We start from the raw sequence: 25,401 nt of genomic DNA, 5'->3' as shown, positions 1-25,401 counted from the left end.
CGAGATGCAAACCTCTACAGCCAAACTCACGACAACTGTGGCTGGAGGTCTCCGATGGAATCCCCGGAAAAGGGACGCAAAGTCAAAGACAATACCGAACCTCACCAAGCTGAATCCTCAGCTTCAGTAACCACCTGTCATCATGACCCACCTGCTGCATGACCATCACGATTCACCTGTCATCTGCCCATCCTGATGATTGCCGTCCGATGATGTCCACACAGGGACTTCATCTGACGTAAAGGGGGAGATGTAACAGATATGCAGGTCAGCGATTCATGGGTTAAATTCTGTTTTATAAATTCAGACTGTTGGTACTAAATGCCAGCCTGGCTGGACTTAAATTACTTTACGATACCCATGCGAGCCTCAAAGGATACCTGAAACCCCCCCAAATTCCTTAACACACACACACACACACACACACACACAAAAAGAAACCTTTCTTTTTGTTACTTTTTTTTTTGTAAGTCCTTATTAATATGTACTTTGAATGTTTGTGTATTGCATAAAAATGGTTAATCCTGGGTAAATGGTTAAAGTGCTGACTTATAAGTGGAAATGCGTGATTTAATCCTTATACTTTCTCAAAGAGTCATGTTCTGCAACCCCCCACTCCTGACCAGGTCGTAAAGCTTTATGACCCCTGGGCAACAGAACAGGAAATCTAAGCCTTAGGAAAGAATGGTCAAATGTAGTCTAAATGTGTATATATAGTATTGTTTCCTTTTTGTACATTAGATGTTTCCCATATAAATTGGGACTATCTGCAATTTATTATCGTGTGTAAATCTTTAAATGTTTAATTCTACACTTCGTGTTTCTATCAGTTATATATATATATATATATATATATATATATATATATATATATATATATATATATATATATTGTTTGGTGTTTTTCAAATCGTCATGCTTTGACAGACCCACTTATCTAAAGTAAAGTAATGAAAAATGTATTATTCTGGAATTACGAACGTGCTAGAATATCCCTGATGAAATCGGACAAGTCCTAAATCATTAGGGTGGGTTGTTCCCAGAGACAAAGGAACTTTCCCGCCGCTTCAGATCGCGGATGTTCATTGGGTGATTCACGCGAAAAGAGGCGTGAACATCTCAATCTATAAGAGTCGACCGAACAGGGTCCGCCTCTCTCTTCTGCTCTTCTTCTCGTTCTCCGTTCTCGGACACGCTGCTCTCCAACGTTGCTTCCTCATAGCGCAAACCCCCTCAGCACAGGGGCTGAGAGAAAAAGCCATTTTAATGGCTCCTTTGGAAGCTTTCGCTTTCGTTTCGTTCTTTTCTTTTCTTTACTAAGTTTATTCAACTATTCGCCTCTCCACGCAAGGAAGACGAATTCTGGAACAATGTTTGTTGAACCTTTCAAATACCGCGCGAGGACAGAACAAAGGACCACGTGCTCCACGCTCACGCCAAGCGCAGCGTGCATGCGCGTCACATGGCCTCCGTTTCATGGCACATGGCTGTTTCAACGGGAACAGCGCGTAAAGCTCACAAGCTCGACGCCGATCTCACGCCACTCACATGGGCCACCTTTTGCAAGTATCACTTTCTCTATGGAGATTTAAATGCTGCTTTAAAGTGTTGTTATGATCTGATTTGTTGTTGGCTTCCCAAAAGTTACTGACTATGATTTTCATACCTGAGCTCCTTATGTGATCCCATTCTACTTCTCTCTCTCTCTCTCTCTCTCTCTCTTTTATTTGGATTCCGTTATGTCTTGTAAATGTTTATTGTCTGTATTTTCGTACGCATATTTACTCTGTGTGATTTGTAGTTTGATGTATTACTAGTTGAATTATTAAAAACCCATATATAAAATGATTGGCTTGGACTCCACCCCACTCACATTACGAGTCACTGAAATGTTTTGGTCTTTAGCTACAAGCTCTAAATTTAGAAACTAAATTTATCATAAGGATAGGATAATATTTTCATGGCCAGAGAATACTTTTCCTTGAATTATAAGGTGTGATAACTTTATTGAAAATTGATAGGTCTACAGTGGTTTGCTGGACATACCACGGTTTGATTTGCAGTAATTTACAGTAAGAGATATCACAATAATTGATATGAAGAATGTAATATTGACATATTAATGAGTAAGTTACAGTGCCCTGTGATTATTTATTGTTATAGGCAATTGAGCTATTTTTCATAATCAATCAAATTTAATGTAACTGTCATCTGAGATATAAATTAATCAAATTCCTGATTAATTATTCAAATTCCCTATATATCATTTGAGTTAATTACTATGTAAAACTCATTGTTGTTACACACGTATTAAATTCCTTAATAATAAAATGCACCCTATTGATATCAATTAAGAGTGAATTGAGTTTGCAAAAACATGGGTGGAGTGTTTTTAGTCATTGTGATTCATTCAATCAATCAATCAATCACCTTTATTCATATAGTGCTTTAAACAAAATACATTGCGTCAAAGCACTGAACAACATTCATTTGGAAAACAGTGTCTCAATAATGCAAAATGATAGTTAAAGGCAGTTCATCATTGAATTCAGTTATGTCATCTCTGTTCAGTTTAAATAGTGTCTGTGCATTTATTTGCAATCAAGTCAATGATGTCGCTGTAGATGAAGTGACCCCAACTAAGCAAGCCAGAGGAGACAGCGGCAAGGAACTGAAACTCCATCGGTGACAGAATGGAGAAAAAAAACCTTGGGAGAAACCAGGCTCAGTTAGGGGGCCAGTTCTCCTCTGACCAGACGAAACCAGTAGTTCAATTCCAGGCTGCAGCAAAGTCAGATTGTGCAGAAGAATCATCTGTTTCCTGTGGTCTTGTCCTGGTGGTCCTTTGAGACAAGGTCTTTACAGGGGATCTGTATCTGGGGCTCTAGTTGTCCTGGTCTCCGCTGTCTTTCAGGGCAGTAGAGGTCCTTTCTAGGTGCTGAACCACCATCTGGTCTGGATACGTACTGGATATGGGTGACTGCAGTGACCCTCTGATCTGGATACAGACTGGATCTGGTGGCCACGGTGACCTCGGAACAAGAGAGAAACAGACAAATATTAGCGTAGATGCCATTCTTCTAATGATGTAGAAAGTACGGTGTTATGTGAAGTGTTTCCGGTTCCGGTTTACCTAATTAATGCAGCCTAAAAATCCTTTAACGGATTTGGATATTAAAAGCATATTAGTATGTTATGTGTATGCCAGGTTAAAGAGATGGGTCTTTAATCTAGATTTAAACTGCAAGAGTGTGTCTGCCTCCCGAACAATGTTAGGTAGGTTATTCCAGAGTTTAGGTGCCAAATAGGAAAAGGATCTGCCGCCCGCAGTTGATTTTGATATTCTAGGTATTATCAAATTGCCTGAGTTTTGAGAACGTAGCGGACGTAGAGGAGTATAATGTAAAAGGAGCTCATTCAATTACTGAGGTGCTAAACCATTCAGGGCTTTATAAGTAATAAGCAATATTTTTAAATCTATACGATGTTTGATAGGGAGCCAGTGCAGTGTGGACAGGACCGGGCTAATATGGTCATACTTCCTGGTTCTAGTAAGAACTCTTGCTGCTGCATTTTGGACTAGCTGTAGTTTGTTTACCAAGCGTGCAGAACAACCACCCAATAAAGCTAGCGTCGCATCCAGCTTCACCTCTGTCTGTACTGTGGGAGCGACAATCATCTCATCTGCTCCTGTCCTGTTCGACCTCAACGTTCTGCGGTAAGCTCCATTCAGATCCCTCCTAAAGTGGAATCTTTAAACCGTACCATGGTTCATCTGTTAACCCCGCATATCTGTGTCTCAGCGCAAGCCCTCCTCGACTCCGGTTCAGCGGGGAACTTCATTTCAACCCAGCTCCTCCAAAAACTGAACGTCCGCAAGCACCGCAGCCTTCAAGAACTCAGAGTTCAAACCATCCAAGGAAAGCCGCTGGGTCGAGGTCGAATCAGTCATGTCTCTCCCACATTAACGCTATCGACCTGCTACCTGGAGCCACTCTACCTAAAGGCCGTATCTACCCTCTCTCCATCCCGGAACAGAAGGCCATGGAGGAGTATGTGAAAGAAGCCCTTCAGCAGCAGTTCATCCGTCCATCGGTTTCACCTGCTGCTTCCAGCTGCTTTTTCGTGGCTAAGAAGGATGGAGGCTTGAGACCGTGTATTGATTACCGCCATCTCAACTCCCAAACGGTCAAATTTCGTTACCCCCTTCCTCTGGTCCCAGCAGCCCTGGAACAACTGCGTGGGGCCCGTATATTCTCCAAGTTGGATCTGCGCAGCGCATACAACTTAATCCGTATCCGTCAGGTGACGAGTGGAAGACTGCTTTCGTCACCCCTTCCGGCCACTATGAGTACAGGGTAATGCCTTTCGGCCTATCCAACACCCCTGCAGACTTTCAAAATTATATGAATGAAGTGTTCCGAGAGTACCTCAATAGATTTGTTGTAGTTTACTTGGATGATATCCTCATCTACTCATCATCACTTCCTGAACACAGACGCCATGTCACTCTGGTCCTGCAGAAATTGAGAGCCCATCAGTTGTTCCTGAAATTGGAGAAATGTGAATTTCACACCACGTCGGTACAGTTTTTGGGCTATATCATAGATCAGCATGGAGTGCAAATGGACCAGAGGAAGGTGGATACCATCCGGAACTGGCCGCAGCCCACTACAGTGAAAGAGCTTCAAAGATTCCTCGGATTTGCCAACTTTTATAGAAGATTCATCCATAACTACAGCATTATCAGTGTTCCTCTGACCTCCTCTTTGAAGGGCCAGACCAAGTCTCTATCCTTCTCCTCCGAAGCCATCCAAGCCTTCCAACAACTAAAAGACGCCTTTTCAACTGCTCCCGTCCTCGCCCATCCTAATCCAGATCTGCCATTTGTCGTCGAGGTTGATGCGTCTTCTACTGGAGTAGGAGCAGTCCTCTCCCAGCGGCAGGGTGAAACCTCCTGACTCCATCCATGTGCCTTCTTCTCCAAGAAGCTGTCCCCGGCGGAGCGAAACTATGACATCGGAAATCGGGAACTGCTTGCAATCAAGCTTGCCTTGGAAGAGTGGAGGCATTGGCTGGAGGGAGCCAATCACCAATTTCAAGTAATCACCGATCATTGTAATCTGGAATACCTCAAAGAAGCCAAGAGGCTCAATCCTCGTCAGGCCCGCTGGGCTCTCTTCTTTACCCGTTTTGATTTCGTTGTTACCTACCGACCCGGCTGTAAGAATGGAAAAGCTGACGCTCTCTCTCACCTCCATCATTCCTCGTCTGAGGAGCACCGCCCTGAACCCATTCTCCCTCCAGCCATGTTCGCCTGTCCAATCCTCTGGGACATAGACGATCAGATATCCCAGGAAAACGTCTCCATCCCGCTCCGCCGGGAGGTCCAGAGGGGCTCATCTTTGTACCTCAACAATTCCGCACCGCCCTTCTGGTCTCTGCTCATACAGCTTCGGGCTCTGGACATCCAGGTAGCAGGCGTGGCCTCTTGCATCTCAGTCAACGGTACTGGTGGCCATTTATCTCCCAAGATGTCTCCCGGTTTGTCCAAGGGTGCTCAGTCTGCGCCATCACTAATACTCCCAGAAAACTCCCGGAGGGTAAACTCATACCTCTTCCTATACCCCGTCGTCTGTGGTCTCATCTTGGGATAGACTTCATGACTGACCTTCCTAAATCTAATAACTTCACCTGTATTCTAGTAGCAGTGGATCGGTTCTCGAAGGCTTGCAAGCTGATCCCCTAACCAGGACTCCCTACCGCCTTTTAGACCGCTGAGGCTTTGTTCCATCATGTTTTCAGAAATTTTGGAATTCCCGAAGATATAGTATCGGATAGAGGTCCGCAGTTCATATCTCGAGTATGGCAAGCCTTCTTCCGACTACTTGGGGTGACTGTCTCTCCTCAGGATACCACCCTCAGACGAACGGCCAGACTGAGCGGAAGATCCAGGAGATAGGACGGTACCTCAGGTCATATTGCCACCAGTACCAGGACAGCTGGAACCGCTACCTCCCCTGGGCTGAATACGCCCAGAATTCTCTCAGGCAATCCACCACCGGGCTCACTCCATTTCAATGAATCCTGGGTTTTCAACCTCCTCTGTTCCCTTGGTCTGGGGAGCCCTCGGAGGTTCCAGCCGTTGACTATTGGTTCCATCAGAGCGAGAGGGTATGGGACTCAGCTCACGTTCACCTCCAACAGGCAGTGCGAAGGCACAAGACCCAAGCCGATCGTCGACGGACAGACCCTCCCCAGTACCAACCGGGGCAGAAGGTGTGGCTTTCAACCCGTGACATCCGCCTTCGCCTGCCCTGCCGTAAGCTGAGTCTTCGATACATCGGACCATTTACCGTGCAGAGGCAGCTGAATGAAGTCACTCACAGGCTCAACCTTCCACCTCATTACAAGTTTTCACCTTCATTTCACATCTCCTTGTTAAAACCTTTCATTGATCCTGTCACTTCTCCTCCCTCAGATCCAGGACCTAGGGACTTACCTCCTCCTCCCGTTCCAGTAGAAGAGGAGCCTATCTACCATGTCCGCACCATCATGGATTCGCGGCGACGAGGCCCCCGTCTGGAATATCTAGTAGACTGGGAGGATTATGGCCCCGAGGAACGCTCATGGGTACCCCGCGAAGACATACTGGACCCAACCCTCCTCACCCAGTGTCATGCAGACCATCCTGATCGTCCTGCCCCCAGAGGTCGTGGTAGGCCTCGCCGTCACCAATGCCCCTCTTCTCAAGCGTCAAGAGCTGCCTCGGGAGGGGGGGTACTGTCAGGATTCCACCATCAACACCATCATCATCACCTTTATTTTATATAGTGCTTTAAACAAAATACATTGCGTCAAAGCACTGAACAACATTCATTTGGAAAACAGTGTCTCAATAATGCAAAATGATAGTTAAAGGCAGTTCATCATTGAATTCAGTTTTGTCATCTCTGTTCAGTTGAAATAGTATCTGTTTTTATTTGCAATCAAGTCAATGATATCGCTGTAGATGAAGTGACCCCAACTAAGCAAGCCAGAGGCGACAGTGGCAAGGAACCGAAACTCCATCGGTGACAGAATGGAGAAAAAAACCTTGGGAGAAACCAGGCTCAGTTGGGGGGTCAGTTCTCCTCTGACCAGACGAAAACCAGTAGTTCAATTCCAGGCTGCAGCAAAGTCAGATTGTGCAGAAGAATCATCCGTTTCCTGTGGTCTTGTCCTGGTGCTCCTCTGAGACAAGGTCTTTACAGGGGATCTGTATCTGGGGCTCTAGTTGTCCTGGTCTCCGCTGTCTTTCAGGGCAGTAGAGGTCCTTTCTAGGTGCTGATCCACCATCTGGTCTGGATACATACTGGATCCGGGTGACTGCAGTGACCCTCTGATCTGGACACAGACTGGATCTCGTGGCCACGGTGACCTCGGAACAAGAGAGAAACAGACAAATATTAGCGTAGATGCCATTCTTCTAATGATGTAGAAAGTACGGTGTTATGTGAAGTGTTTCCGGTTCCGGTTTACCTAATTAATGCAGCCTAAAAATCTTTTAACGGATTTGGATATTAAAAGCATATTAGTATGTTATGTGTATGCCAGGTTAAAGAGATGGGTCTTTAATCTAGATTTAAACTGCAAGAGTGTGTCTGCCTCCCGAACAATGTTAGGTAGGTTATTCCAGAGTTTAGGCGCCAAATAGGAAAAGGATCTGCCGCCCGCAGTTGATTTTGATATTCTAGGTATTATCAAATTGCCTGAGTTTTGAGAACGTAGCGGACGTAGAGGAGTATAATGTAAAAGGAGCTCATTCAAATACTGAGGTGCTAAACCATTCAGGGCTTTATAAGTAATAAGCAATATTTTAAAATCTATACGATGTTTGATAGGGAGCCAGTGCAGTGTGGACAGGACCGGGCTAATATGGTCATACTTCCTGGTTCTAGTAAGAACTCTTGCTGCTGCATTTTGGACTAGCTGTAGTTTGTTTACCAGAACAACCACCCAATAAAGCATTACAATAGTCTAACCTTGAAGTCATAAATGCATGGATTAACATTTCTGCATTTGACATTGAGAGCATAGGCCGTAATTTAGATATATTTTTGAGATGGAAAAATGCAGTTTTACAAATGCTAGAAACGTGGCTTTCTAAGGAAAGATTGCGATCAAGTAGCACACCTAGGTTCCTAACTGATGACGAAGAATTGACAGAGCAACCATCAAGTCTTAGACAGTGTTCTAGTTTATTATAAGCAGAGTTTTTAGGCCCTATGATTAACACCTCTGTTTTTTCTGAATTTAGCAGTAAGAAATTACTCGTCATCCAATTTTTTATATCGACTATGCATTCTACGCGAATCATCACTCCCTCCACCCACTCACTCGTCATCCCCTGAATATTAATTGTCATCACCTGCATCTCTTCATCCTCATCACCGTCACCTGCTATCCTTCATCACTGCTCACCCTTACAGTATTGTTCAAAATAATAGCAGTACAATGTGACTAACCAGAATAATCAAGGTTTTTCGTATATTTTTTTATTGCTACGTGGCAAACAAGTTACCAGTAGGTTCAGTAGATTCTCAGAAAACAAATGAGACCCAGCATTCATGATATGCACGCTCTTAAGGCTGTGCAATTGGGCAATTAGTTGAATTAGTTGAAAGGGGTGTGTTCAAAAAAATAGCAGTGTGGCATTCAATCACTGAGGTCATCAATTTTGTGAAGAAACAGGTGTGAATCAGGTGGCCCCTATTTAAGGATGAAGCCAACACTTGTTGAACATGCATTTGAAAGCTGAGGAAAATGGGTCGTTCAAGACATTGTTCAGAAGAACAGCGTACTTTGATTAAAAAGTTGATTAGAGAGGGGAAAACCTATAAAGAGGTGCAAAAAATGATAGGCTGTTCGGCTAAAATGATCTCCAATGCCTTAAAATGGAGAGCAAAACCAGAGAGACGTGGAAGAAAATGGAAGACAACCATCAAAATGGATAGAAGAATAACCAGAATGGCAAAGGCTCAGCCAATGATCACCTCCAGGATGATCAAAGACAGTCTGGAGTTACCTGTAAGTACTGTGACAGTTAGAAGACGTCTGTGTGAAGCTAATCTATTTTCAAGAATCCCCCGCAAAGTCCCTCTGTTAAAAAAAAGGCATGTGCAGAAGAGGTTACAATTTGCCAAAGAACACATCAACTGGCCTAAAGAGAAATGGAGGAACATTTTGTGGACTGATGAGAGTAAAATTGTTCTTTTTGGGTCCAAGGGCCACAGGCAGTTTGTGAGACGACCCCCAAACTCTGAATTCAAGCCACAGTACACAGTGAAGACAGTGAGGCATGGAGGTGCAAGCATCATGATATGGGCATGTTTCTCCTACTATGGTGTTGGTCCTATTTATCGCATACCAGGGATCATGGATCAGTTTGCATATGTTAAAATACTTGAAGAGGTCATGTTGCCCTATGCTGAAGAGGACATGCCCTTGAAATGGTTGTTTCAACAAGACAATGACCCAAAACACACTAGTAAACGGGCAAAGTCTTGGTTCCAAACCAACAAAATTAATGTTATGGAGTGGCCAGCCCAATCTCCAGACCTTAATCCAATTGAGAACTTGTGGGGTGATATCAAAAATGCTGTTTCTGAAGCAAAACCAAGAAATGTGAATGAATTGTGGAATGTTGTTAAAGAATCATGGAGTGGAATAACAGCTGAGAGGTGCCACAAGTTGGTTGACTCCATGCCACACAGATGTCAAGCAGTTTTAAAAAACTGTGGTCATACAACTAAATATTAGTTTAGTGATTCACAGGATTGCTAAATCCCAGAAAAAAAAAATGTTTGTACAAAATAGTTTTGAGTTTGTACAGTCAAAGGTAGACACTGCTATTTTTTTGAACACACCCCTTTCAACTAATTGCCCAATTGCACAGCCTTAAGAGCGTGCATATCATGAATGCTGGGTCTTGTTTGTTTTCTGACAATCTACTGAACCTACTGGTAACTTGTTTGCCACGTAGCAATAAAAAATATACTAAAAACCTTGATTATTCTGGTTAGTCACATTGTACTGCTATTATTTTGAACAATACTGTATATACCCACTCTCAACCTTCACTCTCCGTCTGATCTCGTCATTACATGGCTTACAGACTCTATCTCGACACTCACCTGAGAATCCGCGAATCTTCTGAGAACCCTCAAAGATCGGTCAGTCTTCTTCTGCCTTCAGTCCTCCTTCGGTGATCCCACTTCCTGTGATCAGAGATCGTTCAGTTAAGTCGATATTGGTCCATACTCGCTCTCACTCTGATATTCCCGTCTGGTTCGGAGCATTCTGTGAATAAAACTCTCAAACTGACCATCCTAGTGACATCTAGGTTATTACAAGCAGAGTTTTTAGGTCCTATAATTAACCCCTTCTGTTTTTTCAGAATTTAGCAGTAAGAAATTACTCGTCATCCAGTTTATTATATCGACTATGCATTCCATTAGTTTTTCAAATTGGTGTGTTTCACCAGGCCGCGAAGAAATATCGCTGAGTATCATCAGCATTACAGTGAAAGCTAACACCATGTTTCCTGATGATATCTCCCAAGGGTAACATATAAAACGTGAAGAGTAGCGGCCCTAGTACTGAGCCTTGAGGTACTCCATACTGCACTTGTGATCGATATGATACATCTTCATTCACTGCTACGAACTGATGGCAGTCATATAAGTACGATTCAAACCATACTAATGCACTTCCATTAATGCCAACAAAGTGTTCAAGTCTATGCAAAAGAATGCCGTGGTCAATTGTGTCAAACGCAGCACTAAGATCCAATAAAACTAATAGAGAGATAAACCCACTGTCATGGTGCAGGGTGCCATCTCAGCTTCCCCTGTGGTCTGTGTTGTCCTGTCTGTTCATTAGCTCGTGGTCTGGGCAATCAGCGCTAATCATGGTGGGGTTGTGCAGATCACGAGCTGATTCTTCCCCACCTGTCGCTCATTCCCCCACTCCCTTTAATATGTCTCTGCTTTTCTGTCTGTGGTCGTGAGTAGATTGTTTTGTCTTTGCCTATGTTTTGCACTGTTTCTCAGTATCAGTCTCACCCTCTGTTCTTGTGCCAAAGGATCCGTAATTCGGAGATCCGGCAGCGCGAGTGGTCCGCAGTGTGCCGGCCAGCTCGGAGATCTGTGTGCGCCAGAGCTTTTCGTTATTGTTTATGTTATTTTGTGTTTTGTGGCGAGAATAAAGATTCTCCTTTTCTAACTCTGCATCTGAGTCCTCTGTCCAGTACGAACCCTGTGACAGAATCTACTCACCAAGGATGGATTCAGCAGAGGAAACGGAGCTGCGCCGAGCTCTTCAGCAGCAGGGCTCTCTTCTGGGTCGACAGCAGGAGGAAATTGCAGCTTCTCGTCGCGCCTACTCGGAGATCGCTCTCCAGCTCAACCGGCTAGCCAAACGGCTTGACCAGCTGCAGGCCAGCCCCTCAGCTGCCCCGTCTGTTCCGGATGCCCCGTCTGTCCCAACTGCTCCTCGCCACGCGGAACCGCGACTCAGTCCACCTGCTCCATACTCGGGTGAGCCCTACTCATGTTGATCATTTCTGTCCCAGTGTTCGCTGACTTTCACTCTCCAGCCTTCCTGTTTCCCCACGGAGCAATCCCGGGTGGCGTTCATCAACAAAACTGCCCCCTGGCTTGGATGGGCTTATCGATCTCGCCATTCGGGTCGATGACCGGATTACTCTCCGTTTTCGGCACCGTAGAGAGGGGATTCCCCATGAACACGTCACTGCGGTTCCGTATACTGCAGCATGTGACACGATGTCTCAACGCCACATCCTCCTGGAGGAGAAGCCCATGCAGATTGGGAGAGCACGGCTGACAATAGGAGAGGGACGCCATCGCCTGGATAATCAGCTCTGTCTGTACTGCGGTGAGGCGGGTCACGTGGTAGCGGCGTGCCCTGTGGCAGGTCGGCGCTTTTCACGCAAGGGAGAGCGCATGGTGAGCGTCACTACAACTCGACTGCCACCTTTTGGCCGTTCAGAGTTCCAAGCTTCAGTACAGTTTGGGGGAGCTGTTTTACAGGTTTCAGCATTGATTGACTCTGTAGCGGAGGGCGACTTCATGGATTCCAGACTGGCAGCTCGTCTGGGGATTTCGGCTGTTGCACTGGCCGAACCTATTTCTGCCAGGACACTTTGTGGCACCCATCTCACTAATATCACTCACACCACTCAGTTTGTCACATTAACCTTGTCGGGTAATCATGCTGAGGAGATTAGATTTCACCTCATTCACTCGCCCACCGCTCCAGTGGTGTTGGGTCATACCTGGTTGGTTAAACATAACCCTCATATTGATTGGGCCCGTAGTTCTATTTTGGCTTGGATCCCTTTTTGTTTAGCTCAGTGTTTGGGTGCTGCTTTTCCCCCTGTCTTGTCTCATTCTGTGTTGCAGGAGGAGCTGACTAACTTGGTGGATGTACCGGATGCTTACCATGATTTGAGAGCGGTTTTCGGTAGGTCCCGAGCTTCATCTCTGCCTCCACACCGCCCGTACGACTGTGCGATTGACCTGCTTCCTGGCACTTCTCCACCTAGGGGGTGCCTTTACTCTCTGTCGGGTCCGGAGCGGGAGGCCATGGAGAGGTATATACATGATTCTCTGGTAGCAGGCATTATCCGTCCCTCATCCTCTCCAGCCGGGGCGGGGTTCTTCTTCGTGGAGAAGAAGGATGGTTCGCTGCGCCCCTGTATTGACTATCGGGGGTTGAATGACATCACGGTAAAGAATCATTATCCTTTGCCGTTGATGTCATCGGCCTTCGAGCTCCTTCAGGGGGCAACCATCTTTACGAAGTTGGACCTACGCAGTGCTTATCACTTGGTTCGGATTAGGGAGGGGGACGATTGGAAGACCGCCTTTAACACCTACACAGGGCACTTTGAGTACTTAGTTATGCCGTTTGGGCTGGTCTTTCAGGCACTCATCAACGACGTGCTCCGAGACATGGTCGATCGGTTTGTTTTTGTTTAAATCGACGACATCCTTATTTTTTCCCAGAATGAGCGCGATCATGTCCAGCACGTCAGACGAGTGCTTCAGCGGCTGCTGGAGAATCGTTTATTTGTTAAGTTGGAGAAGTGTGAGTTTCACGCACGGTCGGTTCGTTCCTGGGTTTTACTCTCTCGCCTGAAGGTATCCGAATGGATCTCGCCAAGGTAAAGGCAGTTGCTGATTGGCCCAACCCAGATTGTCATAGAGCGGTCCAGCGCTTTCTGGGGTTTGCCAATTTTTACAGGCAGTTCATTCGGAATTTTAGCCAAATCGCCCTTCCTCTGACTGATCTCACCTCCACAAAGAGACGATTCTGTTGGTCGTCGCAGGCCCAAGCTGCGTTTGAGAACCTTAACTGTCGATTTGTTTCGGCCCCCATTTTAACGACCCCTGACCCATCTCGTCAGGTCATTGTGGAGGTGGATGCGTCGGAGATGGGGGTGGGGGCAGTTTTGTCTCAAAGATCAACTTCGGACGAGAAAATACATCCCTGCGCCTTTTTTTTCTCATCGTTTAACCCCCACGGAACGGAACTATGACATTGGGAATAGGGAGTTACTAGCTGTCAAGCTGGCACTAGAGGAGTGGCATCACTGGTTAGAGGGAGCGCGATTTCCGTTTATCGTTTGGACTGATCATAAGAATCTTGAGTACATTCGCACCGCCAGGAGAATCAATTCTAGGCAGGCTCGCTGGGCATTATTTTTCTGACGTTTCAGATTTACCATTTCTTATCGCCCAGGCTCTAAGAATGGTAAACCTGACGCGCTGTCGTGGGTTTTTGAGGCTGAGCAAGTCCCACCCTCCCGGTGGCCATTTTGCATCCCGAACGGGTTGTGGCTGCGGTCACCTGGGGGGTGGAGTCCAAGGTCCGCGCGGCACAACGCCATGCTTCTGTTCCCACTGGATATCCAGAGGGTCTGCTCTTTGTACCTGAGTCAGTCCGAACTAGCGTGCGACACGCCGTGACACCTATGATCAGATGATAAAAGCAGATCATGTGTAACTATAAGGAGAGCAGTCTCAGTACTTTAATATGTCCTAATCTTGACTGGAAATTCTCATATATACCATTTTTCTCTAAGAAGGAATATAATTGTGAGGATACCAACTTTTATAGTATCTTGGACAGAAAAGGGAGATTCGATATTGGTCTATAATTAACTAGTTATTTGGGATCAAGTTGAGGTTTTTTGATGAGAGGCTTAATAACAGCCAGTTTGAAGGTTTTGGGTACATATCCTAATGACACTGAGGAATTAATAATAGTCAGAAGAGGATCTATGACTTCTGGAAGCACCTATTTTAGGAGCTTAGATGGTATAGGGTCTAACATACATGTTGCTGGTTTAGATGATTTAACAAGTTCTTCCTCTCCTATAGTAGATTTTAGAAGTAAAGAAGCTCATAAAGTCATTACTGCTGTGGTGTTGGGAAATGTCAACACTTGTTGGGGCTTTATTTTTCGTTAATTTAGCCACTGTATTGAATAAATACTTGGGGTTATGTTTGTTTTCTTCTAAAAGAGAAGAAAAGTAATCGAATCTAGGAGTTTTTAATGCTTTTCTGTTGGATAGGTTACTTTCCTGCCAAGCAATACGAAATACCTCTAGTTTTGTTTTCCTCCAGCTGCGCTCCATTTTTCGGGCTGCTCTCTTTAAGGTGTGAGTATGTGCATTATACCATGGTGTCAAACTGTTTTCCTTAACCTTCCTTAAGTGTAAAGGAGCAACTGTATTTAAAGTGCTAGAAAAGAGAGAGTCCATAGTTTCTGTTACATCATCAAGTTGTTCTGAGGTTCTGGATATGCTAAGGAATTTGGATAAATCCGGAAGATAACTTAAAAAGCAGTCTTTTGTGGTAGAAGTGATGGTTCTTCGATACTTGTAACAAGAAGTAGAATTGACAATTTTGGCTATATGAAGTTTGCACAAAACTAAGTAATGATCTGAGATATCATCACTTGGCTGCATAATTTCAACACTATCAACATCAATTCCATGTGACAGTATTAAATCTAGAGTATTATTTCGACAATGAGTAGGTCCTGAAACGTGTTGTCTAACCCCAATTCAGAAGTTCAGAGTGTCTATAAATGCTGATCCCAATGCATCTTTTTCGTTACCAACATGGATATTAAAATACCAATATGGTGCCCTGGTGGCCTGTATACAGTAGCCAGTACAAACATTACAGGGGATTTATCATTAACATTTGTTTATCTGGATAATGTTATATGAAGCACCATTACTTCAAACGGGTTATACTTGAAGCCTGCCCTCTGAGAAATCCTGAAAACGTTGTTATAAACTCAAGCAAAACCTCCCCCTTTGCCTTTTAGACGTGGATCATGTTTATAACAGTAATCTTGGGGGGTGGACTCATTTAAAATAATGTTATCATCAGGTTTTAGCCAGGTTTCTGTCAAACAGAGCACATCTATATTATGATTAGTGATCATATTATTTACAAAAAGTGTTTTCGTAGAAAGGGATCTGATATTCAATAAGCCAAGCTTTATCATTTGTTTATCCATATTGCATCTGTTTTTTATTTGTTGAACCTCAATGAAATTGTTGATCTTAACTTGGTTTGGATGTTTTTTGTATTGCCTCACTGTCACCCAGTTGCCCTGCTGTGGGGGCTCTGTTGCCGGAACTGGACAATGTACAGGAATCCCTGAGCTAGACGCATCCAAAGCCGTATTCTAGAGCCCTAACATTCTTACTGTCCTCAATTAAAGTTTGGATGCATGTCTCTAATTCTGAAATCTTCTCTGTCAGCCTAAATATTTCCCTGCATTTATCACATGTGAATCCCTCATCTGCGACAGGGATAGATAAACTGTACATGTGGCAAGAGGTGCAAACAACAATAGCAGGAGAAGCCATTACTCACCGTGCTTGATGAAATATTCTTACTGTGGTTGTTTGATGAACTTGTGAAAAACTGGAGCGAGAGAGAGGAGAAAAGAAAACAGTGATAGGTTTGAATGAAAACGCTAATGACAAGATAACGCATGCTACCGCTTAAGTCAAGTCAAGTCACCAACGATCTTCATGAGCCAAGTCAAGTCATCAACGATCTTCATGAGCCAAGTCAAGTCGCTAACGATCTTCATGGGCCAAGTTAAGTCACCAACGAACTTAATGAGCCAAGTCAAGTCACCAATGATCTTCATGAGCCAAGTCGAATCATCAATTATCTTCATGAGCCAAGTCAAGTCACCATTAACCTCTGTGAGTTAAGTCAAATCACAGTTGATCTTCATGAGCCAAGTCAAATCACCAATGATTTTCATGAGCCAAGTCAAGTCACCAACGATCTTCATGAGCCAAGTCAAGTCACCAACGATCTTCATGAGCCAAGTCAAGTCATCAACGATCTTCCTGAGCCAAGTCAAGTCACCAATAATCTTCATGAGCCAAGTCAAGTCACCATTAACCTCCCTGAGTTAAGCCAAATCACAGTTGATCTTCATGAGCGAAGTCAAGTCACCAATGATCTTCATGAGCAAAGTCAAGTCACAGTTAAACTTCATGAACTAAGTCAAGTCACCACGAGTTTACCAGAGCCTCGCCACGTCTCAGCCGAACTTCCAGATCTCTCATCCTATCCTGTGATGGCCATAGAGGCCATCCACCAAGTCACTGTCTGTCCTGTCACGGCCACGGAGGCCATCAATGAACTCAACACCCACCCAGTCATGGCCACGGAGGCCAGCTACCGTCTCATCACGGCCACGAAGGCCGTTAATAACCTGTTTATGTTCTCGGTTTCAGTCCAACCTGAGCAGATTTGCTCTCCTGTGCCATCGACTCCGCTGTGGTGGTCCTCTGCTCCACCCTGGTGGGCTTCTGTCTCGTCTGCTCGGATGTGGTGGTCCTCTGCTTCGCTCTGGTGGGCTTCCGACTCGATGGCACCGCACATGGCTGCTTCAGTGCTTGGTTCTCCATATTTTTCCGGATTTACAGACGTTTTACTGAACATATTTATCGTAGGAGCAGCAGCGCTGATCAAATGCTTCAGGACACGCAGATGGGGAAAGTGAGCGGGAGCGTTCATCAGACTTAGTAAGCGCAGATTTTGAACGCCGTTGCCTAGCATCCATCTGGCAAATCTCCTCTCTCTACCCAACAAAATGGACAAACTCCTTCTGCTCTCTCAGAAAAATAAGGATTTCTCACACTCTCCTGCTCTGTGTTTCACGGAAATCTGGCTGAATGACGCCATACAGTGCGCTCCATCTGCCGGGCTTTCAGCTGTTTATAGTGGATCGGGCAGGACATGCTTTTACATCAATGAACTGTGGTGTACAGATGTAACTGTGTTAAAGAAGATGTGCTGTCCTGATCTAGAAATGCAGTTTCTCAAGTGCAAGCCGTTCTATTCGCCGCGGGAATTTTACTCGTTAATTCTGGTGAGTGTTTACATTCCTCCACAAGCGCACCTGAGCTCAGCTTTACAGAAACTCGCTGATCAGGTCACAGAGACAGAACAACAACACCCGGACTCTGTTTTAATCATTCTTGGGGACTTTAATAAAGCCAATCTCTCCCGTGAACTGCCAAAATACAGACAGCATGTTACATGTCGAACCAGAGACAGTAATATATTGGATCACTGTTAAACCACAATAAAGGATGCATATCACTCTGTTCAACGAGCAGCTTTGGGACGTTCTGATCACTGTCTGGTGAATCTTATACTGACCTACAAGCAGAAACTTTAATCTGCTAAACCTGTAGTAAAGACTGTGAAGAGATGGACCAGCGAAACAGAGCAGGATTTACAATCTTGTTTTGACCTCACTGATTGGAGTGTTTTTGAAGCTGCTACCACCGATCTGGATGAACTCACAGAGATTGTAACATCCTATATTAGTTTCTGTGAGGATCATTAGATGGAGTGCCCATGAACTTCAGTAGAGGGCACTCCACTCAGGATCATTCCACCCATCAACCACCAGATGTCACATGGACACTAGCACCTCTCATACTGTTGCACCACACCCGAACTACATTGCCCATGAGTCACTGCATCACAATCACCTTGCCACACCTGCACTTCTTTCATCAGTCAATTTCCTTGCCACACCTGCACCTCATTTGCACACACATAAAAGCAGCACAATCACTCTCACTCACTGCGAAGTCTTGTTCAGCCAGTCTGACATTTCCGAGTGTTTTTCCCTGTGTTTGTTATTCCTTTGTTTGACCTTTGGACTGTGTATTCCGACTCTGATCCTCCGCTGCCTGTCCCGATCTCTGCTTGTTTCTGGTTGTGATTCTGAATATCCCTGACACACCTGACACCATTCCTGATCTCTGCCTGTCTGACCATTCTGTTTAATAAATGCTGTACATGGATCCGAACGCCTCTGACTCCTCGTTACACTCCCAGCTTTTCTGCCCTGTTTTGAGACACAAACTACAATGAACTCCTCACTTCTCTTTATTACTACATCTGTTTTACAAAAAAATAAATAAATAAATAAAATTCTCGCACTACTGTCTGTACATCCAGATTACTGAATGATCCAATTACACACTAGAATATTTGCACTATTTTAATGTAATAATGAGTTTTGTACAGCTTAACGTATCACCTATACATATTTCATTTGTAAATTATATTCATATGTTCATAGTTTTTGCTTGTAGTGTACATACACTTATTACGTAATCCATCTGTATAGAATATTTATAGTACTATCTGTATATCATTGTGATATTTTAAAAATTAGTAAATTATGTCCATAGTACTGCCTTAAATGTATAATTTTTGTACATTTGTAACATTGTAAATACTGTATAAACTCTACTTCAGTGTTAATTTCGTTAATGAAGACGACAACAAAAAAATACTTGTTAATGAACACTTTCAGTGACTAAGTCAAAATGTTGACGAGCTTAAACTAATATCTGATGATAAAAACTATGATGAAATTTATGCCACGTCCTTGTTAATAAGACGAGATGGGACTATAATGTTATTTTAGGACTACCGGACATTCAACATACATCCTATGGGCTACTGTCTTGTCCTTAAAAATGTGCGTCCCTGTCATTGGCTTATCAGATAATGTGCATTTGCATATCTATTCTCAGTATGGCAGCCGCAGTGGATGGACAGGCTAACAAAATGCAAATAAGCGTTCAGAAAAAATAGGGCATTTCGCACTGCTTTTGTTCCAGAACTAAATGTACAGTACTAATTTACTGGGACGATTTTGTGCAAACTATTTGCCAGTACCATTTAAAGGGTTGCATTCGCACTGACAGTGTGTACAAGGACGTGATGAAAGCCACTCGACAGCGATGTCATATGTGCAATGGCTCGAATGTAGCCGAATGTATTAATTTTAGCTCTAGAGTTAGGTCCCAAGAGGGTTTACGGGGGGCCAGGAAGGATTTAACCTCCTGGCCCATCTAATCTTCCCTAAAGATTTCTCATTCACGGGGTCATGGTATGCAGCATTAATATGAGTAAGAGTTTGTGTTTTTTTTAGGCCTGGAGAGTTGCGATTCTCTCTAGATGCCTAAGTCCGCAGATTATACAGCGTCACAGCAAGTTGCCATAGAGACAGCCTTGGTCAGGTCCTAGAAAGAGTCAACAACAATCAGCAGATGTCTGTGGGAAACGGGTTGAGGATCGCAGAGCGTCTCATTGCCATGCTTTCCAAGGGGAATATTTGTTATCCAGCCAAGGCCAAGCTGGGAGTGGAGCCAAAAAAAGATAAGATACCATTTGTTTTGGTCTAGTAGCTGCATCCCAATTTAACGGTCACTAAGATTGTATTTTTTGGTCTCCAAATCCTCCAATTTCCTTTCCAAAGCCGTGAGCTTCACCGTGATGTTATCCATATTACGGTTAATAGTCTCAGTCTCAATGCTGACCGCTCTGCCCACTGCTTCAATCATGACGGGCAGCCTTGTGAGGCTTTGGACAGCTGTTCCCATCTTCTGAAATTTCCGATAACCTAGGGCAAAGCCTAATCCAATCAGCAGAAGACCTATTATCATGGTTCCGAATAGGTAGATGTCTTCAATATCCTTCACGGAAAGAGCCGCCAGACACACGACCCATCCATGTTTCAGTTTAGGAAAGCAGTGCAGAGAGAGTCTGTCAAAGTAGACGAGACAAGAGACAGGCGAAGCAGAGAAGGCAGGGGAGAAGAGGAAAGAAATGCGACCGCCTCCGTTGAGAGCTCTTTGAAGAGGGCCCAGCGTGTTCGTGTGTCGCTCCACTGGATTGGAGGAGCAAGAGGAGCAGTAATCCCCAGAGGGTTGGTTCCCTGCGGGGTATGCAACATTTATTACATTCAAACCGCCCACGCTACTGTCGGAAATGGATCTCGCCTGTACAGCAGAATGAGCCCCAGATTGCAGCAGAGGCAACGATCTCCCGAAGGTAGTGGGGCCTGGTTCACGGGTCTGAGATGGTCATCTTCCCCCAATGGGAACATGACGCATCCATGAGTTTATTTGGTTCTCGAAAAAGGCAATCTGGTACCAAAATTGTACCTAGTTCCGGCTCATTTTCTCATAAGCTTAATTGATTTGGTCTAAAGAGAGAAGAATTCTTGACTATGTTTGTTTGAAGACTACATATAAAATAGCTACCAAAATAAATGTTGGTTCCCTTTCAGTCGGTCACTCTCTACGTCATCCGAGTCTTCAGTGAAAACAGGGCATGTATTGAATTTGCTGCATTATTATACTTGTGCTGTCATCAGCAACAGCTGGATGCAATAAATGCATGCCAATGTGCATTGGCTTGTTTAGATTACACTCAAAGTAGATTGGTCTATCGAAGTGATACCCCAATTTGTCACTCACCAGTGTGATGTCTCCATTCCCCCCTTCAGGGAACGAGGACTACCATACGTAACAGAGACGTCACTGCAGCTTGACTAAAATGAATGACTAAAAGTTGACAAAAAGCAATGACTTTTTGTCGACTAAAACTATGATTGACTCAAATGACTAAAATGTGACTAAAACTATTAAGCATTTTTGTCTCAAGATAAAGACTGACTAAATAAAAAATGCCTTTCAAAATTAACAATGCTGTACTTACTGTTCATTGCAATTCTGGTTAGATGCTAACTGCATTTCGTTGCATTGTACCTTACATGTGCAATGACAAAAAAGTTGAATCTAATTGAATAATCTAATGGTCACGATCGTGGCCTCACGTGTCTGGGCATTAAACATGCTGAGAAGGCTTTTGTGGATGATTCATGTTCCCACTGTGGGAAGATGATCATCTCGGAGTTGCAAACCAGGCTTCACTATTTCTAGGAGGGTGGAGTTCCATGACCTCTGCCACAATCTAAGACTCGTTTTTGTGGCTGCCAGGTGAGAGCTACTATCAAACTCCTCAGGAAAACAACCCTTGAGGGCCCACCACTTCTACAGCAACTCCGTTCCAGTTGGGCAGCCCGTGGAATGCACTGGGCCCTCTTCAAAGAACATTCCAATGAGGCCCTTCCCAATGACTGGATATTGACCATTGCATCAGAAGGAGAGCTCTCGAGGAAGATTTGGCTGTGTTGCCGCCCTCCAGGATGGTGACAATGTCTGAATCGGATCCAGAGATGACAGCTATGCTTTCCCAGGCCAATGAGAAGCTGGGGCTTGAGTGGAAACCTCCACCGCATCTCAAGGTTGATTGGATGATTGTTTTCTAGTGGTGGCCCGCGCTGGTTCTCAGTGACCCCCCCCCCCTTTTTTTTACCCAGAAGTACATGAGGAGCTCACCAGGTCATGGAAGGCACCTTTTACTGCCAGAAACCGGCCAGCTTGTTCCTCATCCCTCACCACCCCAAATGAATATTGTTCAGTTGCTTTGACGCAATGTATTTTGTTTAAAGCGCTATATAAATAAAGGTGACTTTGACTTTGATCAAATGGGTATTCAGCGATCCCCCCGTTTAAGCAGTCAGAAGCAATGCAATTGTGTCCTAAGTCCGCCTCCTCCTGGGAACCTGCTTTTGTTCCCCTCAGAGAGTAGAGTGTGTCCTCAATTATCTCAACGGTTGGCTTATACTAGCACAGTCTCAGGATCAGTTGTGTGAGCACAAGGACCCGGTGCTCTGGCACCTCAGCCTGTTGGGTTTTCAGGTCAACTGGGAAAAGAGCAAACTCTCCCCGATGCAGAGGATCTTCAATGCCTCCACCATTGGCTGGTTGGCCACGTACAATGGGGATGCAGTGTAAGGGGTATGGACTGGCCCCCATCTGCAGTGGCATATTAATTGCCTAAAATTGTTAGCAGTACGCCTTGCTTCAGACTGTCTCAAAGGGTGCTTACGAAGCAAACATGTGCTGGTCCGAACGGTAAGGTGGTCTGCACTCCTGTCGCATTTCACAACTTGCCTGCCACCTCCTCCTTTGAAGTTGGAAGGTTCTGAAGTCACTTCATGCCATTCACATTCCAAGGCTGCTCAACCATGCACCCGATGAGATGTCTCAGGTTACGCTCCAGAGACCTCTCACTTCCAGTTACACCCTTACAGAGAGAACACTCAGCATGGACACACTGGAACACAGCTTGACACATGCATTTCCGCCAGTGAGCCTTCTCGCACAGACATTGTGCAAGGTCAGTAAGGACAAGGTCCATGACTTGCATGGTTTAAATCATACTTCTATGATCATCATCAATTTGTAGCAGTGACTGAAGAGTTATCATATTGATCACAAGTGCAGTATGGAGTACCTCAAGGCTTAGTACTAGGGCCGTTACTCGTACCACTTTACATGTTACCCTTGGGAGATACCATCAGGAAACACAGTATTAGCTTTCACTGTTATGCTGATGGATGATACTCAGCTCTATATTTCTTCGCGGCCCGGCAAAACATACAAATTTGAAAAACTAACGGAATGCACAATCGATGTAAAAAACTGGATGACGAGTAATTTCTTATTGCTAAATTCAGAAAAAACAGGTGTTAATCATAGGACCCTATAACTTATATGCATGTAATAACCTAGAACACTGTCTAAGACTTGATGGCTACTCTGTCAATTCTTCGTCATCAGTTAGGAACCTAGGTGTGCTATTTGATAGCAATATTTCCTTAGAAAGCCACGTTTCTAGCATTTGTAAAACTGCATTTTTCCATCTCAAAAATATATCTAAATTATGGCCTATACTCTCAATGTCAAATGCAGAAATGATAAACAATGCATTTATGACCTCAAGGCTAGACTATTGTAATGCTTTATTGGGTGGTTGTTCTGCATGCTTAATAAACAAACTACATTTAGTCCAAAATGCAGCAGCAATAGTTCTTACTAGAATCAGGTATTATGACCATATGAGCATGGTCCTGTCAACACTCCACTGGCTCCCTATCAAACATCGTATAGATTTTTAAATCTTGCTTATTACTTATAAACCCTGAATGGTTTGGCACCTCAGTATTTAAATGAGCTTTAGTTACATTATAATCCTCCACGTCCACTACGTTCTCAAAACTCAAAGGCAATTTGATATGACCTAGAATATCAAAATCAACTCCGGGTGGCAGATCCTTTTCCTATTTGGCGCCTAAACTCTGGAATAACCTACCTAACATTGTTCAAGAGGCAGACACACTCTGGCAGTTAAAATCTAGATTAAAGACCGATCTCTTTAACCTGGCTTACAGATAAAATACTAATATGCTTCTAATATCCAAATCCATTAAAGGATTTTTAGGCTGCATTAATTTGGTAAACCAGAACCGGGAACACTTCCCATAACACCTGATGTACTTGCTACTTCATTAGAAGAATGGTATCTACGTTAATATTAGTCTGTTTCTCTATTATTCCCAAGGTCACTATAGCCACCAGATCCAGTCTGTATCCAGATCAGAGGGTCACTGAAGTCACCCGGATCCAGTACATATCCAGACCAGATGGTGGATCATCACCTAGAAAGGACATCTACAACCCTGAAAGACAGCAAAGACCAGGACAACTAGAGCCAAAGATACAGATACAGTCTTTCCCCTGTAAATACCTTGTCTCAGACGACCACCAGGACAAGCCCACAGGAAACAGATGATTGTTCTGCACAATCTGACTTTTCTGCAGCGTGGAAAATTAACTGCTGGTTTCATCTGGTCAGAAGAGAACTTTCCCCACAACTGAGCCTGGGTTCTCCCAAGTTTTTTTTCTCCATTCTGTCACCGATGGAGTTTTGTTGCCTCTGGCTTGCTTAGTTGGGGTCACTTCATTTACAGCGATATCGTTGATTGCAGATAATTGCACAGCTACTATTTAAACTGAACTGAGATGATGACATCACTGAATTCAATGATGAACTGCCTTTAACTGTCATTTTGCATTACTGACACACTGTTTTCCTAATTAATGTTGTTCAGTTGATTAAACGCAATGTTTTTTTGTTTAAAGCGCTATGTAAATTAAGTTTACTTTACTTTACTTGACTTGCTTGTGGCACTGTATTGGTTCACTCAGACCTGGTTCCCCGAACTAGTTCTACTCACGACAGCCCTTCCCTGCCGGATTCCTCTGAGGAAGCATCTACTGACTCAGAGATGGAACACCTTATGGCACCCGCGTCCAGACCTCTGGAAACTTCATGTCTGGCCCTGGATGGGATGCAGAGGTTCTAGGTGATCTATCCCAAGAGGTAGTTGACACTATCACTTCAGCGATAGCACCATCTACGAGACATGCTTATGCCTTGAAATGTAGCCTGTTTGTTGAGTGGCTTTCTTTTAGTCGAGAAGACCCTCTGAAATGCCTGATCAGGGTCGTGACTTCCTTTTTGCAGCATGTGCTGGAGAGAAGGCTGTCTCCCTATATCCTCAAAGTCCAGGTTGCTGTGATTGCTGCGTATCATGATCCCGTAGAAGGGAATTCAGTGGCTAAGCATGATATGGTAATCAAGTTCCTTAGATGGTCCAGGAGATTAAATCCTTACACAATCTTGGGACCTGTCTCTAGTGCTTAAATCACTACAGCAGGGCCCAATTTAGCCTTTGCACTCAGTCGAGCTAAAGTTTCCTTCATTAAAAACTCTGCACCTACTTGCACTGGCCTCCATCAAGAGGGTGGGGAACCTGCATGCGTTTCCGGTCAACGATTCATGCCCATGTTATACTCAAGTATAAGTAAAGATATCTTACCAGAAAATGAGAAGTTAAAGTCACCATTTAGAATATTACTTGAGTAAAAGTCTTAAAGTATGTGGTATTTATTGTACTTAAGTACGAAAGGTATTTTAAATCTTAAATGTACTTAAGTATTGAAAGTAAAAGTACAAGTAAATACAAAATGGAAAAGAAGCAAATATATATGTGAAAATGTTC

This window comes from Carassius auratus, chromosome 15 (assembly GCF_003368295.1).
Source record: "Carassius auratus strain Wakin chromosome 15, ASM336829v1, whole genome shotgun sequence".
NCBI classification, from domain to species: Eukaryota; Metazoa; Chordata; class Actinopteri; order Cypriniformes; family Cyprinidae; genus Carassius; species Carassius auratus.
The sequence above is the reverse complement of the archived record's forward strand: the minus strand, read 5'-3'. Positions refer to the sequence as shown.